Genomic DNA, 18,091 nt, shown 5'->3' on the forward strand with positions numbered 1-18,091 from the left:
ATAGACAGTCATGGCACATCAAGTTGAGGTAGGACTGAGCTCCTCCCCCGGCATAAAGACTGGGCCAGGTAATCCAGCATGAGGAACAGGTTCCCAAAAGCCAGCTAAGTGCCAGGGACAGGTCCTGATCTCACTGCTAGGAGCCTTACAAACAGACCGAGCTACACAACTGTCACACACATGCAGAGGGCCTAGGTTGGTCCCATGCAGGCTCTCTAACTGTTGGTCAAGAGTCCACGAGTTCCCACAAGTTCAGTTCAGCTGTCTCTGAATTCTTCTGTTATGACCTTGATGACCACCACCACCACCACCACCACCACCACCCCTGCTCATACAATCCCTCCTCCCTTTCTTCAGGAGGACTCCTGGAACTCTACCCAGTGCTTGGCTATGGATATCTGTATCTGTTTCCATCAGTTACTGGATAAAGGCTCTCTGATGACAATTAGGGTGGTCCCCAATCTGATTACAGTAGATGGCCAGTTCAGGCACCCTCTCTCCTCCTGCTAGAAGTCTTAGCCAGGATCATCCTTGTGGATTCCTGGGAGTTACCCTGGCACCAGGTTTCTCCCTCGCCCTGAAATGGTTCCCACATCAAGATGTCTCTCTTGTAACTCTCCCCTCTATCCTACCCTCAACCCGCCTTCCATGCCAAGCCTGCCCAACCTGATCCCTCAAGTTCCATCCCCCACCCTCCCACCCCTGCCCCCAGTTTACCCAGGAGAGCTCTTCCATTTCCCCTTTCCAGGGAAATGCATCCCTCTAAGGACCCTCTTTGTTATCTAGCCTCTCTCAGGCTGTGCTATCCTGTACTTTACTCCTAATATCCACTTAGGAGTGAGTATATACTACATCTTCCTGGGTCTGGGTTACCTCACTCAGAATGATTTTTTCTAGTTCCATCCATTTGCCTGCAATTTTCATGAGGTCATCGTTTTTTTAACCATTTGAGTAGTACTCCATTGTGTAAATGTACCATATTTTCCTTATCTATTTTTTGGTTGAGGGACATCTAAGTTGTTTACAGGTTCTGGCTATTACAAATAATGCTGCTATGAACATAGTTGAGAAAGTGTCCCTATGGTATGATTGAGCATACTTTGGGCATATGCTCAGGATTGGTATAGCTGAGTCTTGAGGTAGAGTGATCCCCATTTTTTCTGAGAAACCACCATATTGATTTCCAGAGTGACTGTACAAGTTTGTACTCCCACCAGCAGTGGAGGAGTGTTCCTCTTACTCCACATCCTCTCCAACATAAACTGTCATCAGTGTTTTTGATCTTAGCCATTCTGACAGGTATAAGATGGTATCTCAAGTCGTTTTGATTTGTATTCCCCTGATGACTAAGGATGTTGAGCAATTCCTTAAATATCTTTTGGCCATTTGAGATTCTTCTGTTGCTTAGATCTGTACCCCCATTTTTAAAATTGTATTATTTAATAATTTGATGTCTAGTTTCTTGAGTTCTTTATAAATTTTGGAGATCAGCCCTCTGTCAGATGTGGAGTTGGTGAAGATCTTTCTCCATTCTGTAGGCTGTCATTTTGTCTTATTGACCATGTCCTTTGCCTTATAGAAGCTTCTCAGTTTCAAGAGGTCTCATTTATTAATTGTTGCTCTCCGTGTCTGTGCTGCTGGTGTTATATTTAGGAAGTGGTCTCCTGTGCCAATGCGTTCAAGAGTACTTCCTACTTTCTCTTCTACAGGGTCAGTGTAACTGGATTTATGTTGAGGCCTTTGATCCACTTGGACTTGAGTTTTGTGCATGGCGATAGACATGGATCTAATTTGCATTCTTATCCATGTTGACATCCAGTTAGAGCAGCACCGTTTGTTGAAGATGCCTTCTTCTTTTTCATTGTATAATTTTGGCTTCTTTGTCAAAAACCAGGTGTTCATAAGTGTGTGGATTTATGTCAGGGTCTTTGATTCAATTCCATTGATCCACATGTCTGTTTTTTTTTATTTATTTATTTATTTATTTATTTATTTATTTATTTATTTTTTAAAGATTTATTTATTATGTATACATTGTTCTGTCTGTATGTATCCCCACAGGCCAGAAGAGGGCACTAGATCTCATTACAGATGGTTATGAGCCACCATGTGGTTGCTGGGAATTGAACTCAGGACCTTTGGAAGAGCAAGCAGTGCTCTTAACCTCTGAGCCATCTCTCCAGCCCCCCACATGTCTGTTTTTAATGCCAATACTGGTATAATTCCCAGCCACCCCGAAGCTACATGACTGTGCATGCACTGTCCATCAGTTAGGCAGAATGCTTAGTCACCACAGGGCCTTACATTTTCCATAATCTGTGTGCCTTGTGATCGCGTAATCTGCATGCAGCATGATGATGTAATCTATGTGCATGCATGGCATAGCTTCAAAAGCCCATATGCGCATGCGTGGAGGGACCTATAAAAGCAGATTCCAAGCCGGGCGGTGGTGGCGCACGCCTTTAATCCCAGCACTCGGGAGGCAGAGCCAGGCGGATCTCTGTGAGTTCGAGGCCAGCCTGGTCTCCAAAGTGAGTTCCAGGAAAGGCGCAAAACTACACAGAGAAATCCTGTCTCGAAAAACAAAAAAAACAAAACAAAACAAAAAAAGCAGATTCCAACCATTCCCCACTCTCTTTCCACACCACCCATTTCTAGTAGGCCGATTGCACAATCCCTCTCCCTTAATAAAAATTCTTATAGTGGGTTCTATTGTACCTTGTGTTCTCTCTTGCCTAGTAAATAGTGTTGCAAATAAATAACAAATACCAATCTGTTTTTATTACTATAACTCTGTAGTAGAGCTTGAAGTCAGGGATGGTGATACCTCCATAAGTTCCTTTATTGTACAGGATTGTTTTGGTTGTCTTAAGTTTTTTTTTTTCTATATAAAATTGAGTATTGTTCTTTTGAGGTCCATGAAGAATTGTGTTGGAATTTTGATGGGGATTGCATTGAATCTGTAGATTGCTTTTAATAAGATTGCCATTTTTGCTTTGTTAATTCTACCTATCCATGAGCATGAGAGATCTTTCCATTTTCTGATATCTTCTTCAATTTCTTTCTTCAGAGACTTAAAGCTCTTATCATACAGGTCTTTCACTTGCTTAGTTAGAATTACCCCAAGGTATTTTGTATTATTTGTGGCTATTGTAAAGGGTGATGTTTCTCTGATTTCTTTTTCAGCCCGTTCATCGTTTGTATATAGGAGAGCTACTGATTTTTTTGAGTTAATCTTGTATCCTGCCACATTACTGAAATTGTTTATCAGCTATAGAAGTTCCCTGGTAGAATTTTGGGGGTCATTTATGTATACAATCATATCATCCACAAATAGCGAAGGTTTGACTTCTTCCTTTCCAATTTGTATCTCCTTGATCTTCTTTTGTTTTCTTATTGCTCTAGCTAGAACTTTGTGTACTATATTAAATAGATATGGAGAGAGTGGACAGCCTTGTCTTGTTCTTGATTTTAGTGGACTTACTTGGAGTTTCTCTCCATTTAATTTGATGTTGGTTGTCAACTTGTATATTGCCTTGATTATGTTTAGGTATGTTCCTTGTATCCCTGATCTCTCCAAGATCTTTATCAGGAAGGGGTGTTGGATTTTGTTGAAGGCTTTTTCAGCATCTAATGAGATGATCATGTGGTTTTTTTCTTTCAATTTGCTTATATGGTGGGTTACACATCCCTGCATCTTTAGGATGAAGCCTACTTGATCATGGTGGATGATTTTTTTAAATGTGTTCTTGTATTTGATTTGCCAGTATTTTATTGAGTATTTTTGCATCAATGTTCATGAGGGAGATTGGTCTGTAATTCTTTTTCTTTGTTGCATTTTTGTGTGTTTTGGGTATCAGGGTAAATGTAGCCTCATAAAAAGAATTTGGCAATATTCCTTCTGTTTCTATTGTATGGAACAATTTGAGGAGTATTGGTATTAGCTCTTCTTTGAAATTCTGGTAGAATTCTGCACTGCAAACATCTGGGCTTTTTTTGGTTGGGAGACTTTTAATGACTGCTTCTATTTCCTTGGGGGTTATAGATCTATTTAAATTGTTTATCTGGTCTTGATTAATTTTGGTATGTGGTACCTATCAAGAAAATTGTCTGTTTCTTTTAGATTTTCTAATTTTGTGGAGTACAGGTTTTGAAGTATGACCTAATGATTCTCTGGATTTCTTCAGTGTCTGTTGTTATGTCCCCCTTTTCATTTCTGATTTTGTTAATTTGGATGCTTTCTCTCTCTGCCTTTTGGTTAGTTTGGATAAGGGTTTGTCTATCTTGTTGATTTTCTCAACAAACCAACTCTTTGTTTCATTGATTCTTTGTATTGTTCTCCTTGTTTCTATTTTATTAATTTCAGCCCTCAATTTGATTATTTCCTGGCATCTGCTCATCCTGGGTGAGTTTGCTTCTTTCTGTTCTAGAGCTTGCAGGTGTGCTGTTAAGTCACTAGTGTGAGATTTCTCCAACTGCTTTATGTGGACACTTAAGTGCTATGAATTTTCCTGTTAGCACGGCTTTCATTGTGTCCCATAACTTTGGGTATGTTGTACATTCATTTTCAATGAAATCTAGGAAGTCTTTAATTTCTTTATTTCTCCCTTAACCCATTGATGATTCAGTTGAGAGTTGTTCGGTTTCCGTGAGTTTGTAGAAATTTCTGTAGTTTGTGTTGCTGTTGAAATCTAACTTTAACCCGTGGTGATCCGATAAGAAACAAGGGGTTGTTCAAAGTTTTTAATATCTGTTGAGATTTTTGTTGTGACTGAGTATGTGGTCCATTTTAGAGAAGGTTCCATGAGGTGCTGAGAAGAAGGTATTTTCTTTTGTGTTAGGGTGGAATGTTCTATGGATATCTATTAAGTCCATTTGAGTCATAACATCTGTTAGTTCCCTTATTTCTCTGTTTAGTTTCTGTCTGGCATACACTCTCACGTTGGTAAGAGTGGGATGTTGAAGTCTCTCATTATTAATGTGTGGGGTTTGATGTATGACTTAAGCTTTAATAATTTTCTTTTACAAATGTAGGTACCCTTGTATTTGGGGCATAAATATTCAGGATTGAAACTTCATCTTGATGGAATTTTCCTGTGATGAATATGAAATGCCCTTCTACATCTTTTCTAATTAATTTTAGTTTGAAGTCTATTTTGTTAGATATTAGGATAGCTACACAGCTTGCTTCTTAGGTCCATTTAACTAGAAAATCTTTTCCCAGCCCTTTACTCTAAGGCAATGCGTGTCTTTGAAGCTGAGGTGTGTTTCCAGTAAGCAGTAGAAGGATGGATCCTGTTTTTGTACCATTCTGTTAACCTGTGTCTTTTTATAGATGAATTGAGCCCATTGATATTAAGGGATATTAATGACCAGTGATTATTAATTCCTGTTATGTTTTGGTTTTGGTGGTGGTGATGGTAGTGTGTGTGTGTGTGTGTGTGTGTGTGTGTGTGTGTGTGTGTGTGTATTGTTTCCTTTCTTTGGGTTTTGCTGGTGTAAGATTATCTATTGCCTGTCTTTTCATGGGTGCATCTAACTTCCTTAGGTTGGAGTTTTCCTTCTAGTACTTTCTGTAGAGCTGGATTTGTGGATAGGTATTGCTTAAATCTAGTTTTGTCATGTAATATCTTGTTTTCTCTGTCTATGGTGATTGAAAGTGTTGCTGGGTATAATAGTCTAGACTGGCATCCGTAGTCTCTCAGTGTCTGTAAGACATCTGTCTAGGACCTTCTAGCTTTTAGAGTCTCCATTGAGAAGTCAGGTATAATTCTGATAGGTCTGTCTTTATATGTTACTTGGCCTCTTTTTTTTTTTTTTTTTTAAAGATTTATTTATTATGTATACAGCATATATGACTGTGGGCCAGAAGAGGGCACCAGATCTCATTACAGATGGTTGGAGCCACCATGTGGTTGCTGGGAATTGAACCCAGAACCTCTGGAAGAGAGATGGCTGAGCCATCTCTCCAGCCCCTTGGGCTCTTTCCTTTGCAGCTCTTAATACTCTTTCTTTATTCTGTATGTTTAGTGTTTTGATTATTACATGGTGAGGGGACTTTTTTCCTGGTCCAGTCTATTTGGTGTTCAGTAAGCTTCCTGTACCTTCATAGGCATGTCCTTATTTAGGTTGGGAAAGTTTTTGTCTACAATTTTGTCCAATATATTTTCTGTGTTTTTGAGTTGGAATTCTTCTCCCTCTTCTATCCCTATTAGTCTTAGGTTTGGTCTTTTCATGGTGTCCCAGAGTTCCTGGATGTTTTGTATTAAGAATATTTTGGCCTGGGCAGTGGTGGTGCAAGCCTTTAATCCCAGCACTCGGGAGGAAGAGACAGGTGAATCTCTGTAAGTTTGAAGCCAGCCTGGGCTACAGGGTGAGCTCCAGGAAAGGTGCAAATACAGAGAAACCCTGTCTCAAAAAACCAAAAAAAAAAAAAAAAAAAAAAAGAAGAAGAAGAAGAAGAAGAAGAAGAAGAAGAATTTTTTGAATCTAACATTTTTTTTGACAAATGAATCTATTTCCTCTATCATATCTTCAAAGCCTGAGATTCTCTCTTGCTTCTCTTGAGTTGGTGATGCTTGCATCTGTAGTTCCTGTTTGCTTACCCAGATTGTCCATTTCCAGAATTCCCTTGGTTTATGTTTTCTTTATTGCCTCTATTTCAATTTTCAAGTCTTGAACTGTTTCCTTCACCTGTTTGATTGTTTTTTTTTTTTCTTGGCTTTCTTTAAAGGATTTATTGATTTCTTCCAATTTTTTTTTTTGTCTTTTCCTCAATTTTTTAAGGGAACTTTTCATTTCCTCTTTAAGGGCCTCTATCATCTTCATAAACTTATTTTCAAGGTTGTTTTCTTCTGCTCCATCTGTGTTGGGGTGTTCAGGTCTTGCTGTTGTAGGCCCATTGGGTTCTGGTGGTGCCATATTGCCCTTTAGGTTGTTGAATGTATTCTTACACTGGCGTTTACTCATCTTTTCTTCCAACTGGTGTAGGTGGGGCTTGTGCTGATAGGGGCTATTGTATTTCCAGTTGGTGTGAGTGGCATTTGTGTCTACAGGGTCTCCTGATGTTGCTGGGAGCACTGTCCGAAGGGAGGATGCTGGGGTAGGTGTGGTTAGGTGGCAGAGTGGGTATTGTGGGAACAGAGTCCAATGGGTGGAGGCGGTGTTGGTGCATCCTGCCTGCAGGTCTCTCACCTGCTGTCCAGCTACTGGAGACTGCACCAGAGCAGTGAAGTTCCACCAGAATTGGGGGCAGGGCCAAGCTGCCTTTCTGGGGCTGAGATGAAAGGGGAGGGGCAAGGAATGTGCCCTAGAGTTTAGGGCCTAGAGATTGGGACAGTTTAGCTGGGAGACCAGTTACTCACTTGTTTTTCCAACTGGTGTAAGTGGTGCTTGCTCCTATAAAGGCTGTTGATGTTGGGGGGAATGGTTGGTCAAGGGGAGGATATTGGGGTCGGTGGGTTTGAGTAGCAGAGTGGATCTTGTGGGAATAGAGTCCTGTGAGTGGCAGTGGTGGTGGTGTGGCCTGCCAACAGATCTCTTACCTGCTAGCTGGCTGCTGGAAAACCCCCACTTTTAAAAACAAAAAACAAACAAACAAACAAAAAAACCAGGAAGCCCACAAAAATCTCATCAGGCTTGGCAGCAAGCATCTTTACCTACTGAACCATCTCACTGGTCCATTGATTTACTTTCTACACATCTCAACTGCTTCTCCGTTTTTAATCCATTGTGTCTTCAAAGATGGCCGTGCCCTAATCCTCAGAATCTGCCAGCCTATTAAGTTACCTGGCCACGGGGAATCAAGATCACTAACCAAACAACCCCAGAACAGATTTTCTTGGGTTGTCCAAGTGGGCCCAGTACGGTCATAAGGATTCAGTTAGAGGGAAGAGAAGACAAAAGAGAGAGACCCAAAGAGATGGCATCTGGGAAGGGCTTGGACGATGCTGCAGGTCTTGAGAACTGGGAACCCTGGGCCTACAGTGTCCGGCATCTGGTAGCTTGAAAAACCACAGGCATGGGTTGTCTGACCTGGTGAGCACCGACAAAAGCACACCAAGACTCACTCTGAACGTCAGCCGCTCTGCAGCTCTACGATGATAAGTAAGCATGGGTTTGTGATAATTTAGTACAGCAGATACAGAAAACTGATGCACCAGCCAGTGATACCCAATATTCTGTGGTTCAGAAGTGGCTTAAATGTGTTTTCTCAAGGATCATTTGTTGCTTGCTTGGCTTCCAGGGTGGTGATATTGGGAGTTGATAGAAACTTTAAAGGGCAGGGTGGGACGGGAATAGTCGGAGGTCCTTAAGTCAATTGTGGGCAACACTATAAAAAGAATTGTGGGACCCCAGTCTCTCCAGCCTCCTGTTTGGAGATGTGTTCTCTTGGTCCCTCACATGCTCTCACCACTACATCTGCCATGAGGTGATGTAGCCAGAGGGACCCTCACCAGAACCCGTGCTTTGATGTTCGTATTATAAGCCTTTAAAACCCTGAGCTAAAGAAACCTTTTCTTTATAAAAATTGCCTGCTTCAGGTATTTCATTGTGCTAACAAAAAGCAACAAGTTCTTTTCCCATAATTTACATTATTTAGTTGGAATAGATTTGTCTGTAGTCAAATTGAGGAGATCTTGTTGAGCCATACTTTTTTTTTTTTTTTAAGAACTTTATCTAAGAAGTACTGGGGGACCAAAAAAAAAATTGTAAGCAAAAAGGTGATGCCACCATGTTTCAGAAATAACCCTGCTGTCATAATTAAAGGACTACAGAAAGAGAAGAGGCAGGGAGAGCTGTCAGGACTGTCCCTACCAAGTCAGAGAAGTTCTAACAATGGCTTTGACACCAGAGGGAAGAGTCAAGAAAATAGATCACAGACCACAAAATAATGTGACCAAGAATACATCAACTTGGTGACTGGTTGGCTCCAGACTGTGTTGTAGAATAATCTTTTTTTACATTATGAAGATGTGTTACTTGGATTGGTTTAATAAAAAGCTGAATGGCCCATGGGTAGGCAGGATTTTCAGGGCAGAGAGGACCCTGGGAAGAAGAAGGATGGAGATGGGAAGAGACATGGAGGAAGTAGGAAGCAGGGCAGGCAGTCTGTAGATGAGGTAAATGAGCCTCAGGGCAGCACATAGATGAACAGAAATGGGTTAATTTAAGTTATAAGAGCTAGCTCAAAACAAGCCTAAGCTATCAGCCAACCTTTCATAATTAATAAGAAGTCTCCATGTTGTGATTTGAGAGCTGGCTGGTGAGACAGAGAAAAATCCGCTTACAAGTGGCATCTTATGTCCGACTACATATTTCCACACAAGACCTGAGAAAGCTTTTAAAAAGTTTCCAAACACACAAAAATGAAGCCAAATGAGGTTTCCCAATCCTGTTGTCTCTCATGGCATGAACCACCAGCGCACCATGAGCTAAGCTGCTTGACATCTTAAGGTTTTGCTCATGCAGACAGAAAAGGTTACAGATATACAGTAAAGAAGGTTCAGACAGGGAAAAAAAAAACAACTCTAAACAGGTGGCACTGTGTTTTAAAATGTGCGTAGGCTTAAGAAAGAAAAGAAAATGGGTATAGACAGTCATAAAAAAAGTAAATCATTTATAAATAATAAAGAAAGAATAAGCCGTGTAGAGATGGGGAATATACAAGGAGTCTGGATCCTGCATGGTGTTGTATTGACTTTAAATTTTTTGATTGCTGATGAACAAGCAATAGCTGCTGAGAGAGATTGGATTATAAAAACTACTAAATTAAACCAACTTACATATTTTTAAAATATCTTAACTTGGAAGTCAAAAAATATGTTATATTTTGGAAGAGGTTATGCTTTTGTTTCCACAGAAAAATGAAAGGCTGTAGATTCATTCTAAGTTGATAGAGATCAGATTTGATCAGGGAAGACCCCCATGAAAATCCTGGCTACAGACCTAAAGAAATAAACCTGAAAAAACTACAGAATGGTATATATTACCTGCTGAAATATAAAACAAAAAATCATCTTTAACTGACTTGTGCACACTGCACATTCCATACTTGTGTTAATGCAGATGTATATGTCACCTTTGAAAGTTTGTGTGTTTTCAGAACAAGGGGACCAGACACCAATGAAAACAGGTAGCCCAGGTGATCCAGCCTCTCAGATGCCTCTGTTACAGTTTCCTCAGAGTTCTGCATCCTGAACAGCTTCAAGGCTGCTGGCTGAGAGGGTTCAGCCTCACAGACCATTCCAGCCATGGCTTCAGATAAGCCTTGCATTATCCCATCACACTGAGACTGGACGACAGCTAGCCACCCCAGAACTTAATCATTATCTTAATTTTCTCAGAGTCCCCTAAAGATGCCAGACAACAGGAAGCAGTCTAGAAAACACAATGCCCACATTCCCAAGATGTGGGGTGGATGGTTTTTGGTTATTCAGTGGGATATGGATGTTTGTTACTGTTTAGGGGTGTTGGTTACAAGTTGTTATTGGTAACGGTTAGAAAAAAAGCTGAATAAAGGAGATTATATTCAGGGATCTCATTCTGAAGGGAAAAGGGGGGTATAGTATAGAAATGATGAGATAAAAAAGGTAGATTGTTAAATCTACTTTTGAACAACTACTAGTCTCAACTATTTTACATTGGTATGGATGTTTGTATATTGATATGGATTTAAGGTTATTTTTATTATACTATATATAAGTTTCTACTCTTGTTTAAGGTATTATACTTATGCAGCTCATTTAAAAATGTAATATAAAGTTCTAGTCCTTGAAAGCTATTATTACAAACTATTTAGGATAAAAAAAGAAATATAGGTTATTAGTTAGTAATCTATAGAAATCAAACTTGTGGGCTGGAGAGATGGCTCAGAGGTTAAGAGCACTGACTGCTCTTCCAAAGGTCCTGAGTTCAATTCCCAGCAACCACATGGTGGCTCACAACCATCTGCAATGAGATCTGGTGCCCTCTTCTGGCCTGCAGTCATACATGTTGTATACATAATAAATAAATAAATCTTAAAAAAAAAAAAAAAGAAATCAAACTTGTAGTCAAGTTAGGTATATTTCCAAGGTTATACAGAGATATATTTTAGATAGATAGATGGTCTTCAAATACTTCAGAGTTTGGCATTTAAAATGTTTTAATAACATAAGGCCTTTCATGATAGTGAGACATGTCTGCTCCTGGCAGCACCAATTTACTTCAAAGAACATGATGGGCATCAAAGAAACTCCATATGGAGTTTGCTTTCTTTGTGGCAAAGTTAGTCACTGGGCAAAGAAACTGCCCTTGTCTCAACTACTGACAGCATGCTGTCCAAACTGAAGAAGCAGGATACAAAAGAGAGAGACTCCCAAACTTTGCCAAGACAAGGTAGGACAGTCCTTCAAAATTCCTGCTTCACAGAAAAGTCTGTCTGATATTCCAGGCCTCTAGGCTGAAGATGGATGCCCCAATGTTACAGAGGAAACTTGGGGTGGCTGTCTAACCCACCAGGTGTCTCTGTCACTTCTTAGTTTTGGAAGTTGCTCTTTTTGCACTTCCTGTTTACTCAAGTAGTATTTCATCCTTCTTGAGTCTCTGATGGAGATTGAAGACTAGATAGTTATAGTTTTATAGTTTTCCTTGTTACCCAATTCAGAAAAGAAACTTATATAAGAAATGTAAAGCTTATAAGGTTAAAAAACATAAAAAAAGTTGTTCATCTAAAAAAAGTTTTATGTTCTAAGAAGATATTTTTATGATGATAAAACAAGTTATAATAAAAATGGTTTAGGTATAAAACTTTGAATTCATCAAGATAAGATAGATAATGGAGTATTTTCTCCAAATATGCCAAATGCAGATGAATTGGACATTATGAACATGATTCTTGCTTGATGATTGTTCTTACTGTATATAGTTTTGTTTGTTAGAGTAAATATCTTTCCTTTCTATTTAGACAATACTTGATAATTGTTCTCATTGTATATAGTTTTACTATGTTAGAGTTAAAAACTTTCTTTTTTTTATTTAAACAAAAAGGGGGAAATGTGGAATGATCTTTTTGTATACTGTGAAGATGTGTCACTAGGATTGGTTTAATAAAAAGCTGAACAGCCAATAGCTAGGCAGGATTTTCAGGGCAGAGAGGATGCTGAGAATAAGGGTGGAGTCACATGGAGACACAGAGGAAGTAGGGAGCAGGATGGACGGTCCATAGATGAGGTAAATGAGCCTCGGGGCAGCACATAGATGAACAGAAATGGGTTAATTTAAGTTATAAGAGCTAGCTAAAAACAAGCCCAAGCTATTGGCCAAGCTTTCATAATTAATAATAAGTCTCCGTGTTGTGATGTAGGAGCTGGCTGATGGGACAGAAAAAAATCCGCTTATAGAACTGCCTAGGAAATAGAGTTTGAAAGAGATCTGAGGATGAGAAGAAATGAGCCCAAGCTGAGTGTTGAGGAAACCGCTCAGTTGTAGGTTGGAGCTCAGGTTCAAAGGGAGAACAGGACTGAGCACATTCGAGAAAGGGAGAGCAGGTTGGCCAGACAGAACAGTGCCATCAAAGCAGTCACTCGGGAAAACTACAAGCGTCAAGCCTGGCACCGTGGATGGGCCTGCTCATCCACAGCCTGGCAGGACTTTAGATGCCACCAGCCACAAGGCTTATTGTTTGACTGCCCTGGTGAGGTGCAGTGGGGCCTCCTGAGGTCCCGTGTATGCTCGTTCCCCTCTGCTGCCTCTTTGTCTGCTTGTCCATCCACCAAGGGCTCGAACCAACCCTTGCCAACACAGCTCTGGGCAAACCTGGCCAATGGACGGTCTTAGGCAAACTGGAAACACAAGTTCTAGGATCCCTGAAGCGATGGGAATGAGGCCACTTATAATGTCACAAGACGCAGGGCCAGCAAGGAGCTGTGTATCTCTGTATTCCTTCCTCTCGGGTTACACCTTTGAAATTGGACCCAGGCGCTAGAAGTTCATGAGTTTGTCAATAGATCTAATCCTTCCCAGCCCTTCAAAAAAAATAAAAGCGGGGAGGAAGCTTCCCTGGCCTTTGTGTGTCTCTTTCTTTCTTAGCCAAGGTTCCCCTGAGCGCGTAGGGAACACAGAAAGACATCGTGTTCCAAATAGGATAACCCAAAGGGGGTTGGGCAAAGGGCCATCTGCGGAGGTAGAGACATGAAGAGTAGACGTGAACCACGGGCCTGGCAAAGCAGTGTGATTGCCACTAGGGCAGAGAGGAGGTGGGAGGCCACGGTCCCCCGGAGCCAGGACTGAGAGCGGGGGTTCTGACTGAGCACAAGCCCCACCCCATACGGAAGGACTTGAGAAATATACATCCCCGCACCCTCCCTGATGCAAGCTCCTCTCATGACTTGCCAGGGTCAAATACAACAGTTCAAGAAGCCCGTGGATGTGGTCACCGTGTCCTTGGGACAGAGAGCTGAGCAAGGACAGGCAGGGAGGGATTCTGGGAGGCGCCCGGGTCAGCCCCTCACTGTCTGCCTTCCCTGTACATTTAGGACTCGACTCCTCTCCCTCCTCGAGCTTACGGTGGGCTGGGTGATTGCCGAATGCCCTGCAGACCTCTGAGGCCTGCCCACCGCCGGTGTCACAGCCCACTGCTTCCGTCTCGGAACGCTTCCGTCTTACCCTCTGTGCGGCTGACTGCTCAAGTGGCTGGTTTCCCCTGGTGGTGTCCAGGTCCTCTCCTGCTGCTGTTGCTTATTAATACCCTTCAATGCTCCATCCTTGGCTCTCCTCCCTCACAGGGTTTCTCTGTGTAGTTTTGGTGCCTATCCTGGATCTCGCTCTACTGTAGCCCAGGCTGGCCTCGAACTCACAGAGATCTGCCTGCCTCTGCCTCCCGAGTGCTGGGATTAAAGGCGTGTGTCACCGACGCCTGGCTTCTCCTGTGATTCTAATTCTCTCTGTCTAGTCTTGGTCTTCTACTACCATCCACTCCCAGACAATCTTTGTGTCATCTAGGACACCCCTCCCCTCAATTTAAACATCTCATGGTCTTCAAATTCAACACATCCCAAAATGAGGCTCATAGTCTACACTGCAACCCAAGTCTATGTTCTGTGTTCAGCACTAGAGGAGGTGGAAGGCTGTGGTCATCTGAAGCCCAGGACCGAGAGCCCAAGTCCCTGACCCAATATGAAAAGGCTTGGGTGATAGACATCCCCCTCACCCTCCCCGCATCAACTCATTATCCAGACTAGAAGTCAGGCAGTCAGTCATTCTGGATTCTCATCCGACCAACATCGAACCAATCACTGGTCCTTTTCATATCTGCCTGATTCCCCATATGCCTCGGACAATGGCCTCGTTTCAGGCCGTGGCCGTCTTTGAATGGTTGCACTGATTTTCGCCCCCTCTTTCTGCTCCATCTTCCTTGCTACTGCCAAACTCATCCTGGGACTCTTCCACTTAAAACTTTTAAATGGCAGACTGAATGCTTACAGGAGAAAAGCCAATTTCCTTAAAGGGACCGAGATTGAAAATGCGGGTTTTGTTTTCTGCCACTCCACGAAGAAGTGTCCTTGTGTTCACCCCAGGGTGTGAACTGTCTTCTTGGCACAGAAAGCGCCCACCTTCCTGGTGCTTCTCTGGCCCTTGGAGGTTCTGAGACACCTAGGAGAGCAGTCTGGGTCTCTGTGACTCTGGCTGTTTGCAAGAGAAAGCAGCAGGCTGGCTTCCCAATCTGGGTGTGTGACTCAGGCTGAGCTGCACACCTGTGCTCACCCAGGACTCTGAATCTTGACGTATGTTCGGACCAAGGAGCATCAAAACCAGAGCAAAAAAGGTGTGAGAGGCGACGGCAAAGCCTCTCGCTTGACAAGAGACTGGAAGTTATAGCAAGAAAATCCAAGTGAACTCAGGGCCAGGCCTGGTGGCTCACATCTGTATTCTAGCACTGGGGAAACTGAGGCAGAAGGAGGCTGTGAGTTGGAGACCAGCATGGGCTACGCTTTGAGACCTTGTCTCAAAAACAAACAAAAAGTTGGAGCTGGACTACAGATATACTCCCCTCAAATTCAATAGAAATGGACAGAGAAAGCAGAAATGGACCTCAGTCTGTGTAAGCATCTAATTACGAACATGGGAGTGGTTTAAATCAGTGAAGGAAAGCTACCTATCAGAAAATAAAATAAAACCAGGCCTTTGTTTATATAACATACAGAAATCAGCTTAAGATTCTCCAAGCCGGTGATTCTCCCAACCTTCCTAACACTGTAGCCCTTTAATACAAGCTGTTTGTGTTGTGGTGACCCCCAACCACAAAATTATTTTTGTTGTTACTTCATAACTGTAACTTTGCTGCTGTTATGATTTGTAATGTAAAATATCTGATATGCTACACCTATGGAAGGGTTGTTCAACCCCCAAAGGGGTCTCGACCTATAGGTTGAGAACCACTGTTCTAAAGTTTCAACTGTAAAAATCAAAACCGTAGGGGCTGAGGAGATGGCTTCATCTGTAAGGTCCCTGCTGTGCAAGCATGAAGAGATAAGTTCAGGCCACCAGCCCCCAGGTAAAAGCTGAGGGTAGTGGTGCACATCTGGATTCCCAGTGCTGGAGGGAGCAAGGGTTGCAGAGGTCGACGCGGTCCTGAAAGTCACCAGCCAGCCAGTCTAGCTCGGCCAATGTGCTGTAGGTTCCGTGAGTGACTCTTTTTTTTTTTTTTTTTAGAGACAACATCAAGTGAGAAATACATGGCCAAGGTTGTCCACCAACACAAAGCTTTTGACATCTATGGACAGGAAATGGCCGAAATATACTAGAGTCCCAGGATGGAATATCATCTAGTCCCCCAAAAAGAGTGATGAGGAGTCCGCTGATTGGAATGGAGGGAGGCTTTGTTGACAAAAGAGAGACATGGGAAATACCTTTAATATGACAGAATTTTTGTTAAGTGAATGATGACAATACAAACACATACGAACATAAGCGATTACTAGAAAAATATAGAAAAAGTAACGCCCAGGCTATCAACGTTAGCTGGGGTGGAGGGGACATTGACCGCTATAGGCTAAGAGCGGAGAAAACACAGGAAACTAGGCAAAATGAGGAGAAAGAAATCACTCAATAAGCGTGTTCATCCAGAAAGAAAAAAATGTAAGGAACTCAAAAATTTACCGTTTTTGGACAAAGTTTCTGTACGGTGCGTCCAGGTGATTGAAGCTCTTTGGCAATTATTTAGAAAGCAATGTGATTTGCACATCATGCCCATTGCTTTCTAAATAATTGCATTTCTATCCATAAACTAGTGCTGCTCTTAGCTTTGGCCAAGGAGCTTCTTTTTAAAGCCATGAGCAGTGAGAACTACAGAGACTCCTAACTGCTCAAAGTGATGAGCATAAGTGACCACTGAATGCTTAGCCCTAAACGGGAAGGCTACATCACCACCCCAAAGGCTGGTGAACGTTGCAGAAGAGAGGAGGAATGTAAGAGCTGGGGAAGGGGTGGAGTACAGTGGAACCCTGACTGCTGGGCACGACATGGCTGTTGCACTTGAACTCACAATAGCCATGACGACCTTCACTGGCACAAGACTGGACCCGTCAACATCGTATTATGCAATGGGGAGGGGTTCATGAGGCCCTGTCCTTCCCTGAGCCTCTGTAGGCAGCTAATGGTTGATGGCAGAATAGAGGGACATTTTCTTCAGTGATGTAGCTGCCTGAAAGGTACTCAAGCTCCTGTAAATAACCCCTCATTCATGCTCATGTAAGCAACCCTAATGAAACCTACTGGGTCATCAAAAGAAAAAGAAAACACATGGAATTAGAAGGGGAAGCTGAGAAGTGGAGGGGCATCCGCAGTAGTGTAAGGACAAGATAGGTCAATGGGAGATGAATACGATCAAAACACATTATGTACATGTATGACATATAATAATGAGCCCATTATTATGTTCAATAACATGCTGATAGAAACACTTTACTAAAAAAAAAAAACTAAGTACGATGAATGTAAGAATGGAGTAATAAGAGGAATAATAGAATTTTTCTCCTCTTTCACATATTTCTTTATTCGAGTCACAGAAACATAAATATAACAAAATTTCTGCTTTACATGTTTTGCGCCGTAGTTTTATTTAGGAGCAAATGGCTCACCACCGATTCTAAGGACAAGGTTGAAGATTACCCAGGACTTTAGCATTCTCAAGTCAAAAAGGGAGAGTTTCATTTAGGAGACCCAACAGATGGGAGAAGAGACTTTGGTCTAGAAAAGCACACTCCATATAGCTACCATTTTCGTCAGCCAAACTCTGGCTGGTAGAAACACACAGAGAGTGTGAGAGCCGTGATGGGAGCCTGAATGGAGAAGGAACAGGAGGAGGAGAAGTGACGGGGGGGGGGGGGGGGGGGGGGGGACACAGGCAAGGAGAGGGGACAGCGGTGTGACCTAGAAACGCAAACTGTGAACAGTCCAGTGTCCTCGCGGAAACACTGGAAGTCATATTTTCCTTTGGGTTTGGAGAACAGCACTTTGACCATGTCTGTCTGGAAGCTTCCATTTGGGGTGGTGACAGGGGAAGGGAGTTCCTCATGCTGTCTCTGTCCTGAAGTGAGTAGCGAGAACCTCCCTGTCCTGTCACCCATTTACAGATTAGCATCGACACTGCGGGTCCTGTGGTGGGAAGGTTAATACAGAGACCAGAAGCTAATAACTGCTGCCTCGTTTGAAGTCTTGGGCCTCTGAAGTGGGACCCTCTGAGGCCTGTACCCTGAGAGTCTTGGGCCAAGGTGAAAAGAATTCCCAGCTCGGTGGATGCTACTGCCTTTGCGTTTTTAACTAGTTGGGTTAATAAGTAGTGCACAACTGAACATTTGCAGAGGTCCAGGCGCAGCCCACAGGAGCTCCCGTAATGCCGGAAGCCTACCTGCAGAAAGGGATTTTCCTTGCTGTGTGCCAGCTGTGCTGAATTGTTCATGTCTGGTTTAGAGGAAAGGAATTTAAACCACAAGCCTGTCTGAGCCTTCAAACCCAGTACGGCCATAGAACAGGCAGCAGTTGAGATCCGCACAGCAGATTGCTAGGTCAAGGGTCCTCAAGAGAGATGGCCGACATCCAGGTGTTCCTT

Source organism: Peromyscus leucopus, chromosome 10 (assembly GCF_004664715.2).
Source record: "Peromyscus leucopus breed LL Stock chromosome 10, UCI_PerLeu_2.1, whole genome shotgun sequence".
Taxonomy (NCBI): Eukaryota; Metazoa; Chordata; class Mammalia; order Rodentia; family Cricetidae; genus Peromyscus; species Peromyscus leucopus.